The sequence below is a fragment of the Neodiprion virginianus genome, chromosome 4 (assembly GCF_021901495.1).
Source record: "Neodiprion virginianus isolate iyNeoVirg1 chromosome 4, iyNeoVirg1.1, whole genome shotgun sequence".
Classification (NCBI taxonomy): domain Eukaryota; kingdom Metazoa; phylum Arthropoda; class Insecta; order Hymenoptera; family Diprionidae; genus Neodiprion; species Neodiprion virginianus.
In genome coordinates, this window is record NC_060880.1 from 10280654 (window position 1) to 10294640 (window position 13987).

At 34.6% G+C, this 13987-nt stretch overlaps 1 protein-coding gene and 1 long non-coding RNA gene across 5 annotated transcripts in view; one reads left to right on the forward strand and one right to left on the reverse strand.

Annotated features, from left to right (window-relative positions):
* LOC124303326 (tubulin polyglutamylase TTLL5) overlaps nucleotides 1-13987 on the forward strand; it is a 282756-nt gene that overhangs the window by 133321 nt on the left and 135448 nt on the right. The window lies entirely within an intron of this gene.
* LOC124303347 (uncharacterized) lies at nucleotides 2506-5225 on the reverse strand. The gene is made up of 4 exons (XR_006907902.1): nucleotides 5058-5225; nucleotides 4864-4961; nucleotides 3495-3661; nucleotides 2506-2642 (listed from the first exon to the last, which is right to left on the reverse strand). It is a non-coding gene; the product is annotated as an uncharacterized LOC124303347 (long non-coding RNA).

The following is a 13987-nucleotide window of genomic DNA, read 5'->3' on the forward strand; positions in this document are numbered from 1 at the left end:
ACATACCGAACGAGAAATTGTTTCTAAGCGTAATGATGGGAATATTATGTGGATTTTTATAAGTAACTACAATATTTGTTTTGTCGTGAAATTTAGTAGGTGTACTTTGGTTGTAATTGGAACAACGATATTACTCAGTGTCAGTAATGCGCAATTCTGTAAGAAGATATTTCCGCTAAACGAACGCTAATCGGCATTGCCAACGCAATAGGTTTATAGGCTCAGTTATTTTAAACCCAAGTGTGAGAGGTAATTAGTCCCTGGTCGTACTGTAGTCAATTTGTATAGTCGGTCAACTGCGTAAAGTATTCGATAGACGTATGAAAATGTTGAAACAAAGCTAACACGGTGGCCTTGAACTTTATGCTTGCGATTCCATTCCGGCAGTATGATTATTTTTACAACTCAACGGCCATCATTTTACTTATCAAGTAATTAAATTATGGCTTATGATGTCACCGTTACTAAGGACTACGAGCTATTTGTTACTCTTACGACGGGTGATTCGTAAAAATTTCCTGATTTGCTGGGTGTACGCATGCAGTACAAAACCGAAAATACTGGATTCTGCGATTATGTTATGGATGTACTGGCTATAAATTCTCAACCAAAAGTGAGTCTCGGCGACAATATTGAATACCTTATACGAAGAAAGGCTTCGTAAATACAGCCTTTACAAATTTTTGAAAACGGAAATTTCAAAATAATGAGAAAATTCTTACAAATTCATGTGTATTCAGAAAAACCAATGAATTCATTCCACATGACAAAAAAAACATTCCCTAAAAATTTGTTGAACAGTACCTTGTTTAAACAATTTATGGATAACTTTTGGGCATTGTTATTATTCAATTATAATTTTCTTATCGTCTTTATTGTGGTTGATTTTTTTCTGATTTTTATCTTATAAAATATTCGATATTGTCACCGAGACTCACTTTTGGTTGAGAATGTATAGCCAGTACATCCTTAAGCCTCAACTGTCTTATAATCCTGACCCCGGTTATGACTCTGCCCTTGAAATTAAGATTCGAAACAGCCAGTTTCGAAAATGCCACATGTGGCACTCGTTGCGAATGAATGATAAATCATTAAGTGGCTGAAATTATGAATTCATAGCGAGCTCGCGTGTATGTACTTGAAAGAAAAGTCCCGGTTACTTCGCGCGAAATATTGTTTCGTTCTATTGCAAATGAAACGAAGATTCAATCTGTTCTCGAAGGAAAGTGAAACGCGTGGTTTGGACTTCCCTAGCCCCCCTTCCCTCACTCGTTTATGAATGCGGTACAGGTATACGGACGATTGCATGACGACTTTAGGCCTCGTACCGTCGCTTTGCTCTACCCCCCACTCCATAGCTGTTATCCTTGATTAATCGTGCCAAATGTAACTCACGTACCAGCACACCTTATCCTGGTGGTTTTAGTGGTACATATATATATATATCTACACCTACTGCTTGCGATTGATCGGCTCTTGTGAATGTCATATTGCTGCTATTCAAGATCCTAAAGACGTTTTAAACAATAATGATTATTTGGCACTTTAGGGAATTACACTCTAGTGGCAGGAGGTTAAAGTCAGTAAACTTAAAGTCAGACTTTAACGCAACGAAGTATTGAATAAAATATCATTATTTGGCAACATAAGAATAACTTTCAAGAAGTTAAGTTTGCAAACTGTGTAAAGTATGTTTTCCTTTGTCACAGTTTACTAAATTTCAGACAATCATGACGTAATTACATAAAGAGTCTTCGTGAAATTTAATTGTTACGTTAACGTGAATAAAAATTTAACCTCATCTTCTGGCACCATTGGTTTCATGAGATTAAACTATATTTCGAACCAGATTCCGACACTTGCTGTAGTTTCCAAAGGTCGACATTAAGTATGGAAAGAAGGTCAGATTATCATTATTTGACCCCTTAACTTTCACTAGACATTACAGGGTCAACCTTGTATAGAAGAATGAAAATACTAATCCGTGAATCATCTTAAAAATGGCATAACATGCTAATATAAAGTCCCATATTTCCATTTAAGCACGTTCAACTCTCGTCGTGATCTGAATCTGCTGAAGCATCGTTCTGATTGTTTAATCTGAAATCTGAAATCTGAGGTGAGAATGCTGCACAGGCTTATCAATTTGGGCCTGTAAAGTCAAATTTCACTAATCCCGATACGTAAACTTTTTCCACAGCATGTTTGAAAATCACCAAAGAATATACTCCTGTATCGTTCATGACTTTATACTAAATGAACAAATTTATAGATGTCTCGGTCGGTATAAATGCAATTTTTTCTCAATCACATTTCGAACCCGAGCATGGCGATGGAAAAATTAAGGAAATTGGGTGAAAAAACAAGAAAGGAATCAATTTTATTATTACACACTGACTAATAGAACAATTCTGTACCACTATGCATGTAGTTGATCGGTAATTTTTCCGACGAGCGGTATCGAAACCACGTCTATTAATTCGGATCAAAGTTGGTCAAACGGAATATGACGCATATGAAAATGATATACTTTTCAGGTGCTAATTAGGTGCTTTGATTTAAAATTGAGCGCTCCTCGGGTTTGCCGGGAATTCAGTTATCAACCGATCTAGTAGTATGCCATATACTAGAAAACCGGTAAACTGAAAAAGGAAGAACCAGAATTATTGCTCAACACTTTTTCAGAAATCAGGTGTTTTTTAGGTGTTTATGAGGTACTCTAAATCAAAATTGAGTGCTCTCGTTATTCGTGAAAAATCACATGGATAGCGTCTATGAAGTGGAATTCGATAGTTTATCTGTTGAAAGATTGCTAAAAAAAATATTTGATTTCTGAAAATACATCTTTGGCATATCGCAAGCGAAAATTGAACTACGTTTTCTAACCTCGATTTTGACACCATATTTTCTAAAGACTATGTTTGTTCGGGAGTTTTGCAATCCTTCTCAGGAATTTTAGAGTTCCTTATAATTTGCAAAAATAGTTCGAATCGATAAAGGTTTAAAAAATTACCTTTCTAAAATGAGCTACTAACTTGATAGAACGCCTGAATGTTGAAAAAATGATTGAATTTACGAGTTCTGGATAGAACTTGAATAGTTTTGTGATTTTGTGCCTATATGTATGAACAATAGGTCTGGATAATGACATAATATGAAAAAGACAAAAAATTAAAAAATATCAGCACCCCATTTTGGTATAATTTCTTCTGAGCTCTGAAATGATTTGAAGGAGGTTTAAATTCCTGTTGAGGCCAAAATTTATATTTCGTTGTCGTAATATTCTGACACATACCTATAAGATACGAGGCTGAAGCTAGCAGCCAGAATTAGCAGCCACACGTTCTAATGTGTCATTCCAATAAGGTAGTAAAGATTATCAAAATTTTGTGAAATACCTTGAACCCCCAATACTTTTACAGTATTATGAGAATAAAATTCAACTGCATTTTTCTATTTCCAAAAAGTTTAACAAGAGAGTTGATTTTTCTTACCGATTGAAGAAAATCTTTTTAATTTGCGTAGCAGATGACACAGTGGATGTGATATAATACATGCATTTATTTTTAATATTTTGGCTGAGTAACGAAGTACCGCCGACGACTTTGGTATGATCAATGCAATCCATGCTTGACATACGTTGGGAATAGAATTTCCATACCTGACAAAAATAACGAAACACATCCACAGATTAAATAATATTCGTATATGTACACTTGAACGAAACCAAATGAAAATATGTTGATAATAGAGACCGATAAATTTCGGTCACTATCATTGAGCTAGTGACCTAAGGGGTTAGGTCACTGTAGAATTTTCGAAAAATCGATTTTTTTTTAATGGTCCCCTAGGACCTCAAAAATGATGTCCCTAAAGATCATGTCTGGGAAAAATCTCTAACAATAAGTACTAGGTTTTCGAATTTTAGTACCAGGCCGCCTGGTCCGCAGCGAGCTAGAGGGAAGTTAGTATAGGGAACTAGAGCAGGTATACGGCAGATGTTATTGAAATGATTTGTTTCTTGACTAGTCTAGACAAGTTTAAAATTGTCGAACGTCTGTTTCAGTCAGTTAGGCACAGTCAAGCATTTGAGAAGGACGGTAGTCGACAAACACCCGTTTTCTCGTTCTTATACTACTCAAAACTTCAAACGCGTTTATCTCAAAACAGCATTTTTTAATTCTGTATGAAAAATCACGGCCACAACGTTTATCCGATCGACTTCAAATTTTGACACAATCTTTGTAATTGCATTGCACACAGAAGTGCGTGGGGCTTTTTTGATTAATTAAAAACTTCTCATTTTCCGAGCAATTTTATACGAAATTATTCGAAAAACATGAAGGTGTCAAGTTCAAATGTGCGCCATTTTTGAAAAAGTCAATATTTTCTAAAAATCCTATGCACTTCTCTACATGTTTAGATGTAAAATAACGAAAATTGTTTTATTTTGTTCGAGGTCCAAAATTACCGATGTAATTTTGCATGCAGCGGAGCGTAAATAAAAAAATGTTTCGCCAGAAACGCGCTGTGGGCGGCCATCTTCTTTATGAAAGAATTTAAAAAAAAAATTTTACGATACTTAGAGACATTTATTTAATAGACCTTTGATTACTTTTACGAATAAACTTTTTTTTCATGTAAAAAAAAATTTTGAATATGCACATGATTTTATGCCTACTACTGTACCCTTTACTGTATCCCTTTAATTACCTCGAATTTTCTGCGTATCGTGTATAAAATATTTTACTCATTAATATACATCCAGAATCTGAAAATGTGTTGAGAATTATTTCATTCATCGAAGCGTCGTCTTGCACTACGGTATGGATATTTTTTATTTTACAGAAATTGAAAACTTACCTGAGATTAAAAATACTGCTATATAGATTGATTCATGCAGCGATCCTTCATGTTCATGCAAAAATAGCAACAGAAATCGGTGCTGACTCCATCATGAACTAGTGGGATGGTGAAGTTCAGGTTATTTTTGTCCTGATTGAAAAACTACTTCAATATGTTTTGGAAGTTCAAAGATATCATGTGAATTGAAATACCATGTAATTGCGATGAGATAAAGAAACAACCTCTTCCTCCTCTACAATGAACTCCATGACTGAGAAAATCATAAATCGCCGGTACTGCAACGTGGTATAGATTTTTCACTCATCAGGAACCTAAAATACTTTCAGATCATTTCAGAACTGGTAAGAAATTAAGTATCATACAAAAATGAGGTTCTAGAATGTTTTGCATTGAATTTTTTTCTTCTGATATCAGCATCCAGAACTATTGCTCGTATAGAACTACGGAATTATTCAATTGCTATTTGAATGACAAATTGAATTATTTTTTCAAAATTGGGTCGCTCCGTAACTTTACGGTAGTGCCAACTTTGGCACTACAGTTTTTGGAAATGTTTTTGCGAACGCTTATCCGCCGAAACTATTTTTAAAATGACGAAAAACTTTAGAACTCTGCAATAAATTTACAAGTTTTTCAAACAAACGTGACAGTTTTTTACGATGTAGATTACTGTCACACGCAAGGAAGGTCTTTTGAAAGCAACGCGGTCATCGTCAGCGCCAACATATGCACAAGTTTTTGTTCGCAGCGTTTGTCAGCTACGCTTGGCTGACAATGAGATAAAAGTTGCGTGGCTCTGACCGGGCGCTATTTTCCTTGAATGCAACAATGCAAATATGTAACTGATACTTGCTGAGATAGGTAAATTTGAATTTACTGCTTGTCAATATCGACCAATGCAATGTAAATACAGGTCTCAAAAACTGTCAAAGCCAAATATTTGAAAGGTATACTCCTCCGGCGGACGCATTTTCGTCCCGTTGTGCGCACACGATATTTGGTTGTTAGCCCAATAGAAACCATTTTGAAAATATATAATGCTATATATGTGCCGTGTGTAGATTTCCACACTTTAAAATGTGCGCTAAATGATCTCGAATGCGATCGGTTGAAGTTCAACGATGGTCTTCATTGGCATAGGACGCGATTGGTTTTCAGAGATGGCTGCGTGAGAACACACCTTATCTTCTTTCATCATGTTGAAAGGTCACCCTCCAAATGTTGTATGAGGTATAGATTTTAATTGCAAAAATAATATTATTTTCTAAAATTCGTACTTGGCATTTCAAAAAACTATAGGCATATACAGGGTGTTCTATCTAAGTTGACATAGCAGAATATCTTTCAACAACGCATTTGAGAGAAAAATGTTTGAATTGAAAGATTCATGGTTCGAAGGGGACAATATACTGTGATATCGTACTTCGTATTCGTATATCGTATTCGGTGAACGTTTACAAGGTCATTTGGAGGTAATTATTGCTTTTTTAAATGAAAACATGTACTTTTTTTCACAGATTTGGCTTGTACACAACAAAATGAAGAACTAATTCAAAACTGTTTTTTCTACGATATTAATTATTCAAGATTTTTTCATTGCCTTTTCATCCGCTGATATTTCTGCTACTTTCTGATATTTTATGAAGCTTCATGTGCACCGGTCACCATATCTCCGTTCCAACATGCTTTGAAAAGCTGTTTTCAAAGAAATTAGGATAAAAAGTATCGTGAGCATCATCGGTGGAAAGAGATTTTTACTCGTGTGATGCTCGCCTGAGTAAATAGTTGTCAAAATCGTCTTCATGCCCCTCTAGATACATAATACAGGTACTATTTTGATTTTCTCCATAACTAGAGACGCGGAAGTACTAGGACCCCAAAGATTTGTTTGCAGTGCGGACTGCAAAGATAAATACTGCATTCACACGAATACGAGTGTGAACGCTGCATTAGCCAAAGCAAGTGCTGTAATCACATCAGTTAGATATTGTCTACACAGAGGGAAAGGAATTTTTGAACCAACAAAATAGACTTTGTTGTACTTCATTCATTTTAATCTAGTATCTCTCATTTGTTTCAAATATAAAGACTTTAATCCAACAATTTCGATTTCGTTAGTTTGTAAGCGAATTCCTTGATTCAATAAAAGCTTTTCTTGCCACGATCGAGTGAATTATTGACTCGGGTGAACCTTTTGATGTGTATCCGAAATTGAGTCAACTAAATATCATTTCATTTGAAGTTTATTTATTGTTCTTCCAAATCGCATGCTTGTTGAAAGAAATAATTAGGTACTTCAAATAAAATAAGTATATGAATCTAGTCAACAAAAAATTGATATCGATTGAATGCCATACTATGTTGATGTAACCGGAGCTTGTTTGGCGTAATTGGTTGAATCAGTTGCACTAATTTGTTTACGAGGTAAAAGAAACACCACATGCTTTGAAACAAGTAGAGAATATATTCATCGTAAACATCAGTATACTAGTACTATAAACGGCCACTAGGCGGTGAACCTTCTCGGTACGATTAACTTCAGAGATATTTATAAAACCGGGTAGTCTGCTGGGAAGTTAGATTCGGATAACGTAAGATAAATTTGTCATCAGACCTATACTATTATAAACGAAGAAAACATAATGTCAAGTTTTGATTCACCGGAATTGATATTGACTACAAATAAACAAAAACTATTGAGACATGTTTGATTTATACTACTACACATACAACGATAAGTTTCTGGGTGTTACCCATTTAAAGTAAATGATATGATTCAAAGAATACGTTTTGTGAGCTTGAATAACTCTAAAGTTCAATCGATGTAAAAGATTCTTGTAACAACAAATTTCATTACCTGTTTCAATTAATTGGACTTTTGACTCTATAATAAGCTCAATTTCTTTTGATCCAAAAATCTAATACTTTTGAAAGAAAATGATTACGATGCTTTTACTTGAATTTTCAAGTTTAATTAAATTAAAAAAAATTAACATTATTGCAAGGAACTCACGCCGTGTTATCTTGAGTAAATTGATAGTCAAAATGATCATTGAAAGGTTTGATTCGGGTCTATATTAAGTTGTCACAAGTACTTCGTTCGAGAAAAGTATTTTGTTGAATTAAGTGAGTATTGTGTTCGCTGAATTTGACTATAGCATTTCGTTGAATTAAACGAATATCGCTTGACTCAAATGATCGTTTCCCTCCGTGTATCCGCACGCGCACGCTCCACATGTTTTGAAAATCGAACTTCCCGTGTACACCTTAAAAAAGATATATTTAGAACGTTCGTCACTCTGTTGCTGTTCCGACTCTATACTTTTATCATTCCTCCTGTATACCTATGTATTGTTACATCAGCAGTACGAGGTATATAAGTTGCACAGTAGTGCCATCAACTACTACATAACAAAATGCTTCAATAATCCTTTAGAAGTTGCTTCATAAAAGAACAAGGACTTGAAAAATCAATATTTTTCAGTTTAAAAATTTAGAACAAATGTAAGCCACTTTCTGCATGTGTTGCGAAACAACTTTTACTTTAGGTAAAATTTGTCTACATGGTGATATGAATTTGTAAGCAACAGCTTGCTTAAGTTTTAACTGCTAACATTTTAATGAATTTTACAATATCGGGTCTCACTTCTGCTACAAAAAGTTCACCGCCCGAAAGTTACCAGCATGCAAAATGTGACAAATTATAAGCATTCATCACCGAGGGTAATCACCTGATTTGGAGATCATATCACTCATATATAAATGTAATGATTCAATTTATTTGTAGCTAAATACTTTAGATAATTGTTTTGAGTAGTCTTGAGTCAATGATCAAATTAAATTATTTTTAGTTAAATGTAACACACACACTCTTGAATACCGTTGTTTCTCTGAAATGAAATATTTGAGTGACCCGTACAATAAACTAATTTTCCCTGCTCGTTGTGAATCGACACACCCAGCTCAATGATGTCAATGTCACATATAGAAATTAATGATTATGAATTGAAGTTGAAATGATCAAAATACCATATTTTTTCGTAATGACTGAGCTAAATAAAAGAAAGGCAAGGGTTTGAAGTTAAGTTGAATGTAGCTTGATTGTTTTATGAGAAAATATGCAGTTATACAAAATATTCATTGTCGACAATTATCTGTTAGGTTTTGTAACTTTAAACATGTGACTTATCTTTTTCTTTATCTGTTTGTTGATGTTAAAATTCTTGACTGTTCGTCGAACATCGATCTTCGAATGATCTGAGAATTTCTAACTTGTGACAGAAGTTTGTGCTTCGTCGCGGCTACGGGTCAACTGCCCACTCACCGTTTACGCTGGTCCGGCACTCACACGTATACATATTTAACTCGTGTATGAGATACTCATTCTCTTGAAAATAAAGAAAACTACTGAAACCTGACTTATCACCAGGGTCAGTTCACCTATTATGTGTTACAAAGATGTAACAATTTTCTTGCGACTTAATTCGGTGAGCAAAAAATTTCTAGTTGATTGGTAATCTGTTTCTTATTCCGTTAAACTGTCGGTTTATATGAGAAATTAATTCCCAAACATACGAACAAACCGAATCATGAAAAAAATTGTTTTTTCTAAAGTAACAAAATTTTCCGTATGAAATCACAAGAATTCGAGTGAATCTTTAATTTTGAGAATAACTCGGAAAAAATTGTCAAAAAGGAATAAACTTTGAATAAAAAATGAATCTATAAATAAACCATGGAACTCTATAAACAAAATGCAGAAGAATGTGTAATAATGGTATAGTTCAATAAAATTTTCCTCTCTACACGTGATTTTATACTGTGTCCCCGTGTTTACACTTTGCGTTGAAATTGACTATTGAAAACATGAGAATAAACTAATAATGTGTCATGTAAAGACTCCGCTATTGTTGCATTTCACGGTCAATAAAGACTACATCTATCTGTTTATTTTGATATTCAAGGTCATTCCTCGTGGAAACGGCTATCGTACTTGTACTGTTATGCTCGTGTGTGTGTGTTTTGATATAATGTACATACGTGTGAGTGTGTGTGCGAGTTTGTTTTTATTTTCAGATTTTTTAGTTTTATTCCACGTTCACCGACCATTGTTAACGTAGTAATAAATACCTTTATATGTCGGTGGATATAATGTTATGTGAGGTTTTAAGGCCACAGTGTGCACAACGCCACTAATGACCTAGTGAGAAAAGGAGAAGGGGGGGTGCGGTGGAAGGGAATATGGAGGGTCGAGGGTTATAGTCGATGTTTCCGATCCGTGACTAAAGAACTTAAGTGATCTTGAATCCCGGGTCTGGAGTACCAAGTATCAAGTCTTGAGCCACTGAATCCGGCCCATGGCCACGCGTATTCTGACGACCACTTCTGCCATTTTATTTCCGCGTTGCGTCACACAACCATTTACTTTTCCGGTGTATACGAGAATACATGCATACATACATCCATACATACAGAAATGCATACCTGCATACATACATTCATACATAGATAAATACATATATGCATACATACATACATACATACATGTATACATATTCTGTTCGGAATGAAGCGACGCGCGTCGAATATTTCGAATCGGTGATATCGATGCCTTTCCTTATTTGTAAGTATTATACAGCACCCGTGAGACATTGAGCTAATTTAGGTCGCTGCAAGCATAACGGCGTATTGTAGCCGTTTATAAATCAGGTAGGTAGGCATGAAGTAGTTCCTTAATGAAAGAGGCTTACCATTAGATTATTACCATCCATCTGTCAAGTCGCCGAGGCTTCTGTGACATTGCTTTTTTTCAATGTTGCTGTGAAATCTAGAAAAAATAATATAGGCTCAGACAGGACACCAGGACATTTAATTCTGATTGAACACAAGAAATTTTTCTAATTTACTATCTCACAGTATTGAAAACATCGGTGTTTCAACGAAAGGTATCATAAGCTAACGATCAAACCAACTAAACGTCTCAAACCATGGTTTCACTTTTAATTTATCTTTCTCCAACAATCTTACAACGATTACTAATTGAGTTAACACTGCGTATGAATTTTTTTCAATGCAAGTAATGTTGTATTTGAGTGGCTTTAGTGTAATGTTAGAGAGAGTGGTTCTCATTAAAAATAAAATTGAAAACTTCTACCCGATTGCGGCAATTATTTAAATCTTATCATGTATACTTCGTGACACACAAACCACTTATTATTGATCGAAACCCGATGTAAACACCATTTTAGTTAGTTTCTTAAAAAAACGCTAACCACTTTGATCGGGATTCGAACCAGGGACCTCGCCTTATTTAGAATACTACCCATCTAGTCGCATACACCTACCCGCTATACGCTGAACTATCGCACAAGCTTTCCGTAAAATTTTTCTCATTTATTTTGTAGGCCGTATTTACCTCGATGATGAAAAGCTAGAAAAATGTATAGGTGCTAATATGTTATTAGTATTTTAACTATATATATCACCGGGTCCTGACGAAATCCACCCGCTGCTCATTAAGTGATGCTCATCTTTTTTTTGTACCTTTTTTAAAAAATTAGTTCAATTTATCGTTATCAGTTGATATTTTTCCAAATTTTTGGAAACATTGTTTTATTACACCACTCTTTAAGAGAGGTGACGTCGCTGACGTAAATAATTATCCGTCAGTAAGTGTAATATGTTTATTAAATTACGACTGCCTGGTTTTCGAATCTTTAACACATTATTTGCGCAAACACATTATTCTAGAGTAACATGGATTTTTCTCAGGCCGGTCCACTGTATTAAACTTGTGTGTTTATTCGGAGTATTTAACTGAGTAAGTGTAATATGTTTGTTAAATTACGACTGCCTGGTTTTCGAATCTTTAACACATTATTTGCGCAAACACATTATTCTAGAGTAACATGGATTTTTCTCAGGCCGGTCCACTGTATTAAACTTGTGTGTTTATTCGGAGTATTTAACTGAGCATTTAAATAAAGGTAATGTGGACTCTGTATACACTGACTTAAGTACTATCATTGATGTTATTAATTTTGATTTAGTCCTTCGTAAAGCATCTCCTTATAGCATAGACAGTAAACTACTTCAATGGGTTTCATCATTCTTAAAAGGTTATATTCAATTTGTTAGAATCAAGCAATCCATATCGAAGTCTATTCATATTACATTTGGAGTTGGTCAAGGTACTCACCTTGTTCCACAGTTTGTTACTATTTTTATTAACGACATTCATTCTGTAATAAATTCTGTGAGAACTTTATTCTTCGCTGACGATGCTAACATATTTAAGGCAATAATGAATGTCACTGATAAAATATTGTTGCACAAAGATTTAGATGCTATTTTAGTTGGTTCATCAAAAATGGTTTATAATATGCAAAATAAATAAATGTTTTTGTATTACTTTTGGTAGTCGGGCTCTACAATCTGAATATAGTTCATATAGATTGGGTAATTCATTCCTCAAACAAGTTTTTGAAGCAAAAGATCTCGGTTTCTACTTTGATTGTAATCTAAATGTTGACTAACATATTAAATATATCGTCTCTAAAGCTATAAAACAAATCAAATTTATTAAACGCTTTCCTAAAGGCTTCAGTAATGTACAAACCCTTGGAATACTTTATTATTCATTTATTTATCCAATGTTAACTTACTGTTCTATCACCTGGAAATCTCATACAAATACAAATATTTACAAACGAAAAATCAAATCACTTATCCTTGCGCTTTGTAGCTTTTAATCCCTCGACTGTCAGTGACACACATATGGGCAGAAAAAGTTGTGCCACTTTTGTGTCATGACACATATGTGGGCATTTGAAAAAAAACTGTTTCTATTATATCGATTTGACTTTAGTTTTGTTAACCAACGTTTTTGACGTCGCTGAATCCGAATCTAGAATCGAATTTCAAAAATTCAAGATGGCGGATCCAATATCGTAAGCAAATTCGAAAACATAGTTTAATATCGACAAACGTGAGTATCTTAGAGTTTTTGAAGTCGCTGAATCTGAATCTGAAATCAGATTTCTGAAATTCAAAATGGCGGATCCAGTATGGCACGCGTGAATTCGAAAACTAGTCTTATTTCTCTGAATGTAAGTACCTTGAAGTTTTTGATATCGCTGAATCTGAATCTGAAATCGGATTTGTAAAATTACAAATGGCAGATCCAATATGGTGGACGAAAATTCACAAAATGGTTCGATTCCGACGAAATTGAGTACCTTCAAGTTTTTGAGGTCGTTGAATTTGAAGTCAGATTTCGAAAAACCAAGATAGTGAATCCAATATAGCAGACAAAAAGTTCAAATTTGATCGAATCTGGTCAAAAAACTCTACCTAGGGATATTCGGGATCGCTGATTATGAAACTGAAATCAGATTTAGAAAATTAAAGATGTCGAATCCATTTGGCGGACAAAAAGCTCAAATCTGATCCAATCCAGTTGACAAAGTTTTGGTCCGCCATATTGAATTCGCCATCTTGAATTTTTGAAATCCGATTTCAGATTCAGATTCAGCGACCTTGGAAACTCCGAGGAACGCACTATCGTCGAAATCAAATTATTTTTCGAATCTGCGTCCGTCATATTGGATCCGCCATTGTGAATTTTGCAAATCCGATTTCAGATTCAGATTCAACGACCTCAAAAACTTCTAGGTACTCACTTTCGTTGGAATCAAACTTATTTTTGAACTTGCGTCCACCATATTGAATCCACCATTTCAAATTTTGAAAATCCGATTTGAGATTCAGATTCAGCGACCTCAAAAACTTCTAAGTACTCAGTTGCGTTGGAATCAAACTTTTTTTTGAATTTGCTTTCGCCATATTGGATCTGCCATTTTGCCATCTGCCAACAGAGCAATTTTGAAAATCTGAGTTTAGTTTTGGATTTAGCTAACCCAAAAAAATTTTTTTCCAACACGAAACTGGCACGAAAATCTCATTTTCGCCTGACACTCAAGGGGTTAAGACTGGCAATCCAATGTGTTTTACTGATCATGATTACTCCAATATTACTCAAATTCTTCAAATACCATGACTTGGCTCAGCAATGTGTAAAATCGATCTAATTCTTATATATCAAATTCTCAACAACATGATT